Source organism: Anabrus simplex, chromosome 1, assembly GCF_040414725.1.
Source record: "Anabrus simplex isolate iqAnaSimp1 chromosome 1, ASM4041472v1, whole genome shotgun sequence".
Lineage (NCBI taxonomy): Eukaryota > Metazoa > Arthropoda > Insecta > Orthoptera > Tettigoniidae > Anabrus > Anabrus simplex.
The window spans coordinates 1170912572-1170928275 of NC_090265.1; the positions used below are offsets into that span (position 1 = coordinate 1170912572).

At 38.5% G+C, this 15704-nt stretch overlaps 1 protein-coding gene across 2 annotated transcripts in view; it reads right to left on the reverse strand.

Annotated features, from left to right (window-relative positions):
- Positions 1-15704, reverse strand: part of eIF2gamma (eukaryotic translation initiation factor 2 subunit gamma) — a 426482-nt gene that overhangs the window by 283632 nt on the left and 127146 nt on the right. The gene's annotated exons all lie outside the window — the stretch shown is intronic.

The window sequence follows — 15704 nt, forward strand, 5'->3', positions numbered from 1 at the left end:
CATTGGAAACCATTAATACTGTTGCTTTAACAATGCAGCACAAATCAAAGGTTAATAATACATGCAAATAACTACTGCTTAATATGCAATCAAGTTCCGTTGTTAAAGTATAATGATCTTTGTAGATCGCGATCAGTATAGTACTTGCTGAATCTAATCACAATATTTTTTTCTTTCTTTTTACTCACAGATACTCTTGAAAAAGCAATGCCTGAATATCCAAGGTGCAATCACAGAGGAGTCCGCAGGTCGAAATGCTGTAGACTTCTGAAACTGGCGGATATTCAGAAGTTCCATTCAGTGTATTATGCTTTCAAGTAGAAGCAGAAACAAGGTACTACGTAGGGAATGAAGTAAAAATTAAGATTGAGGTATGTAGGCAGACCTTTTTGGACATCTTGGGGATTACTAAACATTGAATCAAAGGAGTTTCTCAATGATTTAAAAAGAATGGCTCTCTGGTACCAGTGGAGACCCGAGTAGGTGACAGAAAAGAGCCTCTATTCCAGGATCATAAGGCATCTATCATAACATTTATACAGAAATTCAAGGATGTGGAATTTCACTATGGGAGATCAATCGAATTTACCTCTCTTCGGATTTAAATCAGTACAAAATGTTCCGACTGTATCAAACCGAAGTAGCACAGGGAAGAGCCTTGGAAGTGAGAAAATCGTATGCCTTGTGTATTCTTTGTAGGAAATTCAACATCAGTTTTGCAGCACCATTGGTTAATGCCTGTTCTACATGTCTGCAGCTTGATGAGAGAATTAAAAGGTGCTGAAAAGGCCAGAAATGAAACTCTGAAACATGAACTAAACAGCAGAAAAATTCTCCACAAGAAGAAGGCTATGAGTTTTTTAATTATTTGAGAGAAACCCGCAATGACCTAATTACCATTTCTTTTGACATCCAAAAAAATCTGCCACTACTGAAAATACCTGACCAGCGTGCATATTACAGCCTCCAGCTGTATCGCTACAACCTGACAGTCATTACAGGGTCATCCACAGCTTCACTGAATGAGAAGAATGTCTCCATTTACACATGGGGGGAACGTGAAAATCAGAAGTCATCTGAACAGGTAGCATCTGCTATTTTTAATGAACTTACAGAGAAGAAAAGCTAATGACAGCTCATAGGAATTTCAACAATTAAACAAGTGGCTGACGGTTGCGCTGGTCAACACAAAAATGTTAATATTTTGACTATGGTAGCTGCATGGTTGCAGAATAATACTCCTGAAAATATGCAAACTGTCCAGATGATATTCCCGGTTACATGCCATTCCTTCCTTCCTGCTGATCGTGTGTTCGGGGTGTTGGAAAAAGAACTTTTAAAAAAAATACAATCATAAAAATGGAGGAGTACCATGAAGTTTTTGCTCGACATGAACACTGAAAGTTCTTGGTAAGCACTGGAATGCTAGGGGACCACTGTTGCTCATGTCCATAGGTTTAACCTTAAATTACCCTACACATGTCCCCCGGGTGGTGCTAAGTGAGCAACATCAGAATAACATGAGACCAAAGTGTCGTATACGACCTCTCAGTCAAGGAAAACGGAAAAGAAACTCACCTAGAGGCCCTTCTCAGCGCCCTCAAGTTCGTAACATTAGCCCTTCAATGAAAATATGCCAGCTTCGAGGGCATAAGCAGAGCAAAGTGTGAAGACCTAGCAAAAATTCTCAAAGAACACCAGGCTCATATCATCCTGCTTCAAGAAACCCACATGGAAAATGATCTCCAACTGCAATCCAGAGGGAGAATTCCAGGATTTTAATTAGTGTCCGCAGTTAATCATGCAAAGTACGGGATTGCCACCTATGTGAGGAGCGATATCTCCCACTATCAAGTCTTGTCATCCTCCTCAGATGAAGAAATATTTACTACTTTGGTCAAACTCTGTGATTTGACAGTAGTTAACGTATATAAACCTCCTGGAACTCCCTGGCCATCTCCGCTAATTCCAACTCTGCAGAATCCAAGTATAATTGCAGACGACTTCAACAGTCATCACACACTACGAGGATACAAAGAGAACGACAGTAATGGGGGAAAGCTCACTGACTGGATGGAAACTGAAAACTTTAAACTTATCTATGATGCCAAGGATAAAGCTTCCTTCTCTTCTGCACAATGGAACAAAGAATACACCCCTGACCTCTGTTTTGTAACGCCGTCACAACACCCACTCAGCAACATTCCTCACAGTCAGCACAGACCAATAATTCTCCAGTCTGTATTGCTTGTGCCCATCGTTCAGTCCTGCCCGAAACAAAGATGGAATTTAAGAATTTTCTAAACAGATTCATTCCAACCTACGATGGATAAGACCTATCCATAGTCACTACAGTAGATTCATCGGTGTAGTTAAAAGTGCAGCAAAACGACGTATCCCAAGAGGACATTATAAACAATACATCCCTGGCTCGAACGAGGAGAGTGAAAGGTTCTTTAAAGAATTTGAGGCCAATGGTGATCAAGATACAGCTTCGAACTGTTACAATCCCTAGATGAAAACCGGAAGAGAATTTAGCAAGAAACTGTAGAGTCCCTAGACTTCACTCAACCCAGCAGGGAAGCTTGGAGCCTGATCAGGAAATTGGACACACCAAACAGCAAAATTAGACCGAAAATAAGCATCAGTCTAGACGACATGGCCAAGTATATGATCTCGACCTCAATGGTTTCAGTTGAAAAGCATTATAGAAGGCACGTAAAGCACCTTCTTGAAGGAAAAGAAACGTTCGGCTCAACGATCCTCTGAATTCTCTGCCCCATTTCAACCACAAGAAACTAAGCAGGCCTTAGAAATTCGAAAACCTGGGAAAGCGGCAGGTGCGGACTGTATATACCCAGAGTTCCTTCTTCATCTTGGACCAGCTGCTACTAAATGGCTTACCAACTTCTTCACAAACATACTAGAGACAGGTAACCTACCTTCAATCTTCAAGAAAACAAAAATAATAGCTGTATTGAAAACATATAAGGACCCAACAAAAGTTTAGTGTTACCGGCCAATAGCATTACTCAGTGTTACAATGAAGCTTCTGGAAAGGCTGACATAACAGGATCTCGCGACAATAAATGAGCGTATTTCAGTCGAGCAAGCCAGATTTAGACCTGGACGAGGATGTGAAGAACAGGTTTTAGCACTAGTTATCCATATTGAAAATGGATTTGAGAACAAACTGGTAAGCACACGTGTCTTCTTAGATCTGACATCTGCATATGACACCGTGTGGTAAGATAAGCTCGTTCTCAAATTCATCAGCACCATCCCTTCCCTGAAACTCTCCACATTACTCAGTAACATGCTGAGTAATAGGTACTTTCAGATTTTTTCAGAAGACTCCAGAAGTACATAAGATAAATGGTGGACTCCCTCAGGGCTCTGTATTGGGCCCTCTTCTTTTCAACCTGTACACATATGACCTTCCAGTAATCAAATCCAGAAAACTCATCTACGCAGATGACATCAACACCAACACTTCGATGAGCCTGAGTCGATCCATACATCAAACTTAAAGATTCTAGACAGTTACTTTCATCATAACAACCTTAGACCAAACCCTCAAAACTGTTGTGTCTACCTTCCACTTGCGGAACAGAATTGCTGGGTACAAACCAACCGTACCATTCAGAAGAGAGATCTACAGTATTGTAGTAACCCAAAATACCTGGAGTAATACTGGATGGGTCCTTGACCTTCAAGAATCACCTCTATAATGCGTCAGCGAAGATCAAGACCAGGAATAACATCCTTCAAAAGCTGGCAGGTACATCCCGGGGTGCTAATGCTCAAGTCCTGAGATCCACTGCTCCTGCACTTTCTTATTCTGTTGCTGAATACTGATGCTCTACCAGGATTAACAGTGCTCACACTGGATTAGTAGACTCCCAGCTGAACCAAGCAATGCATATTATTACAGGATGCACCCGACCAACTAACACACACTGGCTTCCCACCTTAAGCCACATACCACCTCCATCCCTATGAAGATTACAGTCACTGCTTAACTTATGGAAGAAAATAGAAAAGAATCCTCCTCCAGCTAAACGACTGAAATCCAGACACCCTTCTTGGCGTACTGTAATGAATCTACACAACACCACCTTTAATGTGTCGGACGCCTGAAAAGAAGAATGGCAACAGGAATCCTCATTACCACATCATCACATCACTGAGAATCCCTGCAAGTGCCCAGATGGTTTTTCCCTTCCCAGACGACCGAATTAGAACCGGCCAAGGTAGATGTGGAGCAACTCTCTTCAAATTGGGATGGAAGACATCACCACAATGTGACTGCGGAGAAGAGGAACAGACAGTGGATCACATTGCATTCGAGTGTCCTTTGCGTGCTTATAGAGGCTCTATAGAGGACTTACAACTGTGTCTCAAGCAAAACTCTCTTCTGGCTCTCAACTGTTGATATGGAACTTTAGTTATGAACTTGAGATGGTAGTTGTACATATTGTACACAATTCTATTCATCATATGCTAAAATAATACTGGAATGCTTACAACTGGAAACACGAAGCGCAGAAGTGGTAAAGGCAACTCAGAGTCTTCATGTTCCCCTGTCCAAGTGTAAACGTTTCATCTTTCAGAAATGAAGAAATGGACTATCTGTTATTGTCCGCGGGGTGATCGCCTACAATGTGGATGCAAGTGTGGCAAGATCAATTTTGAAGAGAGGAAAGTCATTTGCTATGGTTCATCCTATTCAAATACCAGTTGGTGTAACGTTAACACAAAGAAATTGGAAGACATAGGAAATCTGCTAAAAGCTCATTTTAGAATTATTATATTAATATTATGAACAATGCTACTTCAGTGATAGAATGTATGGAAGCAGAGTGTGAATGTGAAAGAAGTAACTGTGCTACTGACGAAGAAATCTTGGTTCTAGAGTGCACAACTTGAACATCTAAAACTAGTTGCTAACTCAATGATTTTGTTCCTACATGGTTGTTTTTCCAAACTTTGTTTTAAAGTTTGTCCCTGTTCAATTTTGTATTTTTTCCATTTTAACCGTTCTTCAGTTAAGTAACAAGAGAGACGATGTATTCACAGCTTATTCTTTTATTTTTATGATAAACAGTTTTACTGGTCAAATGTTTCTGCACTAAGTTTTTAGAGTACTATAGAGTATATTCAAATTTAAATAAAGAAAGTTTTGTAAATTTTATTTTAATCTCTTTCCCTAATCTCCTCCTCTCTTTCCTGAATAGTCCATATCTGAACTCCTAATGTAAACAACAGCTCGTTCTATAATCACCTGCAAAACTCGGAAAACAATGTTTTTACGCATCTATAAGGCTGTGACATTCCTAAAGTTTCTATACAATAACCATAGATAGCAACAGCACGCATAATTGCTTCACACGCGTAAATATTTATCGCGGAAACGGCTGGCGGATATATCCCAACGTACGTCCAGAACTGGAAACTGGGATGTCGGGAAATGCCTGACAGTCGTCCACTAAGGGTTAAACATGTTTATTACATAAGTATCAAATGTATCATTAAAATCAGCCATTGAAATCCAATCCTCAAGAAAAATTTCCAATACTGTTTCTCATCCAGAAAACCCTCAAACAGTTTTTCCACTCTCCTGAAAAAAAAAAAAAAATAATGGAAATGTGACACGTCTGACTTTGATACTACCCTACTCTGATATTCCGTTGGCCTGATACATCTGAGCTGTTCATTACTGTAAATTTCTCTGCTGTGTTCTGCTTTTCATGAAATTGCTAAGAATGGAAAAAGACTGATAATAGATTTCTGGAGGATTAAAAATTATATTGAAATTGAATGAGCTGGTAGGAACAACAAAAAAGTTTCAGGATATGTATAAATGTCAGGGTATTTATGAATAAACTGCACCAAGATGTCAATATAATAATAAAATTGTAATTCTGAAACTTAGGTTTACAACTTTTAGAATACAAGCTCTGTTCATTTCCTCCATCACACATTTGTATTTTTTGATTTTGGGTGTCTGACAACTCTCAATACTGTGATCAATGTACCTAAGGCATAAGAGCAGTACGAGCTGGTATAATGCTTATAATTAGAGCAAAACTTCAGCAAGATGTTGAGGCTCAATTAAGAAAAGTAATTAGCGTTCCTAAGCCACCATAGCTCAATTGGTAGAGCTTCTTTTCTGAATCTCTTGAACTCTTAGAACCCGAGTAAAACTTTTTGCTTAATACAGTCTCAGATGAAGCATGATTTTTCATGACTTTCACCAGATAAACGTCCATGGTGGTGTTTGTATTTAACAGAATCGGTTTGAACCTGTACTATATCCCTCAGCTCTACAGTATCTGAAGTGAAATCTACTCCTAGGTTTTCTTTTGATGAATTTTAGTAACATTTGAATCTTGTTGAAAATTGCGCTAAACACTGAGGAAAAATGAAACAAAAGATATTCATACTTTTTAATGTGCTTGAAATATATGTGCCCTTAACATATGAAATTTGATACTCTATCAAGACAATATAACATAGGTACATATCTCCCTTAACCCCTCAGTGACACGGTACAGAGTACAGCTTTACCCAGTTGCTGCAGGTCTCTCAGGTGCGAGCACTAAGAAAATGAGAAGTTCTAATTAAAAATTAAACGTTACAACAGTTTAGCTCAGATTATTATCAAGCTTTCACAGCAGACTCAAAAAACAAACAAAAAATGTATTTTACATTCATTGACTTCATTTAATGTGTATATAGTAATGGAGAAGAAACCTTCCCTATCGCGAAAACGTTGAGCGGAAGAACTGGAAACAATAGCTAAAAGATTTATTTAGAGCAAATCCCAGATTAAAGAGTTGATTAGGTTCATGAAAAAGAGTGTGTGTACTTTGGCGCGTTTCGTTGTCCACTACTTGGTCGCATGCACCATGCGCTCCCATTCCTTATGTTACGCATCTGCTCTCACTTAGCTCAGTTCAGTCTATAGAGCTTTTATCGTCTGATTTACTGAAACTTGATTATTTCTTCACTTTCATTCAAACTGCACCGTGCCAAGCTTCCACAACACCCAATATCGTATCTCAAAGCGACAGCCAGCAAGTAATTACAATTCGTAAGAGGTTTCAAGGCATTGAAAGAATTATAGGAATCCTCACCAGATCATGTCAATATGTATATCAGTGGAAAGAGGGTGATTTATACTATCAATCTATATAACGAAATATCCTGTAGTGAAAAGTTTGCTAGAATGCAGCATAAATTTAAGACAGTTTGCTCTCAAGTGGAAGCAGATCAGACTATTTCAAACTCTATACAAAGAAAAAAAAGAAATGATTCATATATCAAAAGGCAGAGTTCTTCAGCTTTGAAGATATACCATTTCCATCTCGACGGGTTTTAAACTTTACAAGTCAGAACAAAATGAAATTACGCCTAGAGATGCCAATACCATGCATGGAGATCAGCAACATGTGAAGAAAAGAAGGTCTATGTGACATATGGAGGTTTGCATCAAGGCTTTGCATAATAGTATGACTCTGAAAGCTGAGGGTGCAGAGGTCAGCGACAATGTCGGTGGAGCAGCAATATTGTGGATGGGATCAGAGCCAAGCAAAAACGAAATTTGACAAACTCCTACAAAGAAGCTGTAAAAAGGTCATCAACAGAAAAGCGCCCAGAATGATCTGGAAGCCGGAGCTGTAGAATACTCTGCCTGGATCCTTCGACTGGCCTATGAAAAGAGGGAGGCAGTTACAAATCATTTGGGGATGAGTCGGCGACAAGACTAATCAGTAGGGAACGGATTTTTATGTGCTAAAAATGTGAAAAATATTTATTTTTTATGTGCTGGAAAACTTTAAAATATGTGATCTGTGATAAAATATGTGATAAAAAATTGAAATTAATTTCCTTTAAATATCACATAAATACTCGCGCTCAAGAAGTATAACGCTTTGTATTAGAATATGGTGCTACCAAACATGCTCCTTAAGGCAAAATGGTGTCTGTGTATGGAAACGTGCTGTATGGTATATTAATTTTTTATATGCCAAGAGTAGATATTACGAATGGTTATTTTTTAAAGGTAATGTTTTGTTTAAATATGGCAAAAGCAACCTATCATCTTTGAAAAAATAGTACCAGTTCGTACTCACCCATCACACGCTGGAATATTAGTTGCTAGAAGTAGTCGCAGAATTGCAGTGAACAACAAAGGTCATCTCCAAATTGTCCATCACAAATGCATGCCAATTATCTCTAAAGAACACCTTATACTGCAAAAACGATCGCTCCACATCACAGGAAGTCCGACGAGCATAGTTAAAGAGAGGAATGTCACCAACAATAACGCCACCAATTTCGCCAACATGCGCACTCTTTAATACATTAGAAATTTGGCACATTGTTTGAAATCCTCTGTTTTTCCTGAACAAATTTTGATATTTGACCATTAACGGTCCCTGTAGCTGTGAATCTGGGAGTGAATCTAATTTATTTTCAACAGAGCGCACTTCCTTCACTGTTTCGGACAACAGGTTAGAGGATTTTTCAAGTATGTCTATAGTTTTACACAAGAAGCTTAGATTGGCAGATATAAACGCCAAATCATTTTTCAAAGAGCTGTCTTTCAGTATCTCTTGACGAATCTCAATTGATGATGAGTCGTTTTTATGTAGTGCATTCACAACGGATGCAAAACTTTTTAAATTGTCTGCATAGTATACCACAGCGCTAAGCCAAGTACCCAACCACATAACAATAGGCAGAGGAGGAAGCGCAAGAACCGGGATTTTCTCTTTAAAGAGATCGATTCTTTAGGGTGCTTTTACGAAGACTTTTTTGCCATTAGACACTAATTTATCCACCTTAGGATACTGAGCCCACACAGTTTCACATAACCTGTGTAGAGCATGAACAACGCAAGTTACGTGTATCATTTTCGGAAAGCTCACAGAACGGCCTTCGGCTGCCTTTTTCATGTAAGCTGCACTGTCAGTAAGGAAAAGCAATACATGGTCCTATTTTATACCTTTTGGCCAAAGTAAGTGCATGGCTTCATTGAATAACCTAGCTATAGTGACATGGTTTGCAGCAAGAATTTTTTACACGCTAGCAAATGAAAATGTTCGCAAGCAATTTTGTCATTCTTCAACACACCAACTACAACATTTCCTACTTTTCGGCCACTTGAATCAGTAGTTTCGTCAATGCTCACCCACAGTTTTTCGCTATCACATACTGCCCGAATTCTCTGTAAAATTTCTTCGTAACATTTTGGGAGATAGTTTTTCCTTAATGTGGATTTGTCTGGAGGCTCAAAATTAATGTACTTTGTTAGGAAATTTCTCAGTCCCGGATTATTTATTTTACCAAGAGGAATGTGGGCACAAACAAATGCTCTGCACACATCTAAATAATACTGGGAATATTTAGATGGACCTGCATTCGAAGTAGTTGGTTCAGCTATTAGTAATTGTCGCGAACGCACACACGAAGCAGCCGCAGTATGCTTATTTCCAGACAAATGCTGGGTTATTTGAGAACGTTGACCTGCACGTACTGTTTTACCGCACGGTTGGCAAAATAATACTTTTCCATCGGTAATGAAAATGCTTTTAAATTTCACTACACATTGTTGAAGATTTAAAAATAAAAATTTCATTGTTCCGTATTGAAAGTATTAACGTTAAAAATTAAATAATTGAAAAATAGGTTCAACCTATTCAATACATAAAAGAAAGGAATGTAGTGATTACATTCTTATTTAATAGTGATTAGAAATGGGACCGGTTTCGACCCTAGTCCAGGTCATCGTCAGCCGTTCAAAACATAAAAAACAAGAAAAAGAATAAGTGAACTCTGGATCGGTATAAGATGAAATATAAATTGATGATGGGGGTAGAAATTGTGAGTCACTTAAAATAAAACAGTACGTAATATTATGAAAGGTAGTACGGCACACGCAATAAGTAAAGTCACTCAATGTTTATGAATAGTGGAGAACGGTCAAATGGGTCAGTTTTTACACTCTGTCAGGTACAAAGTCACAACACTATCGAACAACATATGAAGATCCATAAATATTTTGAAGTCGCAGACGAATAGATTTACAGAACACTCGGTGATCAGCGCGGCACATCCAAGGTCATGCGCTGTGGTCTCGAATGCCAAAGTAGAATGGAGAATATCCTGAAGGTCCAGTATTTGCCTCGGTTGCGGGAAGTTAAGTACGTATATATAGAAATATACAACGCAATACAGTATAATTGAATGAGTAACTGTGCTCCTGCTGAGTTCATGGAAAACAGTTGACTTGAAAAAACAATTGTAAAGAGAAAAAGAAATTTAGTAAAAAGCGCAATATCGGAAAAACAAATGAAAACATATGCGCAGTGCGCTATTTTTTAAATTGAAAAAATTTTAGGTCATGATTGAAGTAGTCGAAGTTGGCGCAAGACAAGAGTTAAAATTTGAATGAGGAGAACCGAAATGAAGGTAGTGGTTTTTTTTTTAATAATAGAAAAGGTAGAATAAATTAATACCGGTAGCGGAAGAGTGATAGTGAAATAAGAGAAGAATAAAGAAAATTGAAGATAAATGGTGTTGAAGAAGGATAAGATAGGGAAATGAAAGAAGGGTAGTTTAGGGTGGGTTAGGAGGGTGGGTTATTGGAGGTAGAAAATGTGGGTGGGAACTTTGTAAGGCATGGAAAATAGAATTGGGGTTTTGGAATTTAGAATTTTTGAGAAGAAGAATTGCTTTATCCACCTTGACCAGTACTTCAAACCTAATTTCAATTTAAACGACATTTCTGAAAAACCCAACATCCTTTTCGACTTCCTAATTCTTCTCCATTCTACTTTGGTGTTCGAGACCACAGCGCATGACCTTGGATGTGCCGCGCTGATCACCGAGAGCTGGCAGTTTGCTTCTGTAAATCTATTCGTCTGCGACTTCAAAATATTTATGGATCTTCATATGTTGTTCGATAGTGTTGTGACTTTGTACCTCACAGAGTGTAAAAACTGACCCATTTGACCGTTCTCCACTATTCATAAACATTGAGTGACTTTACTTATCATTGCGTGTGCCTTACTACCTTTCATAATATTACATACTGTTTTATTTTAAGAGACTCACAATTTCTACCCCCATCATCAATTTATATTTCATCTTATACCGATCCAGAGTTCACTTATTCTTTTTCATATGCATTGTTTTTCTTGTTTTTTATGTTTTGAACGGCTGACGATGACCTGGACTAGGGTCGAAACCAGTCCCATTTCTAATCACTATTAAATAAGAATGTAATCACTACATTCCCTTCTTTTATGTATTGAATAGGTTGAACCTATTTTTCAATTATTTAATTTTTAACACATTGCGGACCGGGTGCCCTTCACCCCATGCACAGTCCTGTTCCCGGCCACTTTCTAACTACCTCCAAACTGGAGTGCATGCATTCAAATAAACTGCCAAAACTTCACTAGCCTTTGAAGGACTACTGTGTTTTATTCTGGAGGCATTCCTGATTAGTAGTTGAAATGCAGTTAGGTAAGTATTTGCTGAAATCTATTTCGGCTCATAGTTTTCCGAAATATATGATTTTCTATTACGGGATCGGTTGGCCAGTAATCTTTCAGATATGGTTTCTTAACCTGCCCTATCAATATACACAAAACAATTTTTTAATTTCCCTCCTAGGGACATTAGTCCACTTTGGGTTTTACGGGATACGTTATGAGAATGTGAATTCTGCTCATAGTATAAGTTTGTCTGCTCAGCTACATAATGAAAAAGTCCTCTCAAACATACGTACTGATACTTGTCCTACGTTTCCAGGTTCATTAGGCCATACCTTTATATCAGGAGCACGTTCAAAATCCTCTAGCCTTGGTTTACTGTTGTCCATAACCTAGTTGTCAGAAAACACTATATTATTTACAATATTTAGAATATTTACACCCATAACACAATTATGAGACTCGTCCTGCGCCACGCGAGTTCCACACCTTGATAAGGATATCTACTCGTCATCACTTGAAACATTTCCGTTAGAATGTATTTCATAATCGAACTCTAAATATTCAGCATCACTTCGACATTCTGAGCCTGTATCAGCACATAATACGCGAATAATTTCATCCCTGTCTAAACACGTGCGATCCCTGAGCGCTGCCATCTTGCATGGCTCTTCAAACTTTGTAAACATGTTGTTAGGAAATGCAAGGAAAAGCTATAATATGAAGAATAATAAACAAAAAATGCGACTATCGATTGTGTAGAACCATACATAAGAGTTCTAGCACCCTTGACCTCCAAATAGTTCCGGTATATATATCAAAAGATAGCACTAAACTTCAGTCTGCTGCTAACACGAGATAACTCTGGACCGGTCCGCAACATTCGGCCAGGCATGCACGAGTTTTCTCGGGACCGGTCCGCAATGTGTTAACATATTGTTGAAGACGCGATCTTGTACTCGACTTCTCTTTTGGCATTATTTTGCAGGTTACGACACACGCATTTACGGTGAATCACTGTTTCGATAAAAAGAGTAGCAGCGGACACTGAAGGAAATATTTCTTATAAATCCACACACAATCACACGACCACGGGAATGATATATGGGCCCGAACAGCTAACCTTACTCTTAGGAGTGATGAAATTCCACTACCTAATAGTGGGGCAATATTCTTCCGAGTCTCCCATGTCTTAACGGAATCACGTCACCTTATCTCTCGGCGATTGCCTTTTGGTGATATTCTATAAACAAAACCCGAGAGGGCTGACTCATAAAGAGTTGGAATGGCATCATGCAAGGAAACATCTCGTGCAGCAAAGCAAATCGCAGTCTAAATGTAACGACGTAGCCACTGACCCGCAAGTTTTAGAACTTATGGAGGGAAATCCATAAATAGCCGAAACATTCAGATACATTATGTTAAATACACTGTTAAAACAGTACCGTAATCTTAAAATGAAAATATGAGCATTATTTTATAACACAGAAGCATTTTAAATTTAATTGATCAACAAATATTGCCGATTTATGTGCTTATTATAGATTTTCTTAAAATATGTATTTACATTTAAAAAATGTGAAAAAATGTGTTTTTATGTGAAATAAGATTCAGTTTTTACACTTGGGGATGCACAATAGGAATGATGAACTTCGTAACTTGCGTTAAAACTTACGCAAGAAAAATATGTAATTACATAAAAATCTGCTCCCTACTAATCAGACAGCCTTGGCTAACAGCAAGCACTGCAGTACATCGTTTTTTTCTTCCTGTAGCCCCTACGATAACATTCCATGTTCCTTTCTTATAGATTGTTTTACTTTGCGGCACATGGAAATTGATTGGCGTCTGACCTGTGGTTCCTATTTGGGAGATCATATATTCCTTCACTTTACGCTTCTCTTCATTGGCATCTTGGAAGGGAGGGTGCGATCAGTCGTTGAGAGGAAGTTGGATGAAAACCAGTGTGGTTTCAGACCACAGGGAGGCTGTCAGGATCAGATTTTCAGTATACGCCAGGTAATTGAAAAATGCTACGAGAGGAAAAGGCAGTTGTGTTTATGTTTCGTAGATCTAGAGAAAGCATATGACAGGGTACCGAGGGAAAAGATGTTTGCCATACTGGGGGACTATGGAATTAAAGGCAGATTATTAAAAGCAATCACAGGCATTTATGTTGACAATTGGGCTTCAGTGAGAATTGATGGTAGAATGAGTTCCTGGTTCAGGGTACATACAGGGGTTAGACAAGGCTGTAATCTTTCACCTTTGCTGTTCGTAGTTTACATGGATCATCTGCTGAAAGGTATAAAATGGCGGGGAGGGATTCAGTTAGGTGGAAATGTAGTAAGCAGTCTGGCCTATGCTCATGACTTTGTTTTAATGGCAGATTGTGCCGAAAGCCTATAGTCTTAATATCTTGGAACTAGAACTAGGTGCAATGAGTATGGTATGAAAATTAGCCCCTCGAAGACTAAATTGATGTCAGTAGGTAAGAAATTCAACAGAATTGAATGTCAGATGGGTGATACAAAGCTAGAACAGGTGGATAATTTCAAGTATTTAGGTTGTGTGTTCTCCCAGGATGGTAACATAGTGAGATTGAATCAAGGTGCCATAAAGCTAATGCAGTGAGCTCGCAGTTGCGATCAACAGTACTCTGTAAGAAGGAACTGAGCTCCCAGACAGAACTATCTTTACGTCGGTCTGTTTTCAGACCAACTTTGCTTTACGGGAGCGAAAGCTGGGTGGACTCAGGATATCTTATTCATAAGTTAGAAGTAACAGACATGAAAGCAGCAAGAATGATTGCTGGTACAAACAGGTGGGAACAATGGCAGGAGGGTACTCGGAATGAGGAGATAAAGGCTAATTTAGGAATGAACACGATGGATGAAGCTGTACGCATAAACCGGCTTCGGTAGTGGGGTCATGTGAGGCGAATGGAGGAGGATAGGTTACCTAGGAGAATCATGGACTCTGCTATGGAGGGTAAGAAGTAGAGGTAGACCAAGACGACGATGGTTTGACTCAGTTTCTAACGATTCAAAGATAAGAGGTATAGTACTAAATGAGGCCACAACACTAGTTGCAAATCGAGGATTGTGGCGACGTTTAGTAAATTCACCGAGGCTTGCAGACTGAACGCTGAAAGGCATAACAGTCTATAATGATTATGTATGTATGTATGTTTACACTTCTCAATCACAACGATAAGATATCTATTAGGTTCAACCTTTTCAATACTAATTAGGTACATGTTTATGTTACAAATACTTTTTATTCAACTTGGGGACCGGTTTCGACATATATAGTGTCATCATCAGCCATAAGATGAATTACAAGTATATAAGCAAAGACATAATCTGTAACTGACCATTCACAGCATGTGCCATAACAGAAGAGTAACGGCCTAATAATTAAATCTGGCGCAGTGACACATTGAAGTAAACATAAAGTTGAATAAAAGGTATTTTTAACATAAACACGTACTTAATTAGTATTGAAAAGGTTAAACCTAATAGATATCTTATCGTTGATCTCAGTTCAATACAGAAACATTAACGAAGTTCATATCTTTAAATCTCAATCACAAAGCAATGAAAACGGTTGAAATCATTCGTCATTTTTTTGCCATAATGTTGTTGTTCGTCGAAGAGAAGGTCCATTTCTCTCCATATAATAATTATATATTTAATTATTAATCTAGCCTCGGCTAACCTTCAAATCCGAAACACTGATTCCATGTGCAGCAGCTATGTCTCATTCTTTAAAATACAGCATTTTGTGAGAAACGGCTTATCCAATGTTGCGTAACAAAATCACATATTTAAGCAGATCCTCCGCTACTTATGGAAATTTGCCACATTTTGTTCCGCGAAATGCTTCACGAGATTTGTTGGTCGCTTGAAGTGTACTTCTCTGTTACCGCGGTAGCTCACTTTGCATTTAGACACTGAATACTTGCTGCCCGCTGCCCTATTCCCATATGTTTCAGTGTAAATGATCACTACAAGTTTGTATGATGCAGTATTACTCGAATACTGTCGACTAACAACAATTTTGAGATCACAGAATGTCGCGTGCCTGAAACACCCGTAAAATATGTTTGTATCAGGCTGGAATAAGAGCGTCGCTAGTCATTTCTGGCTGTGTTGGTGTGACGTAAAGCCACTAGAAAGAAAAAAAAGAAAGAAA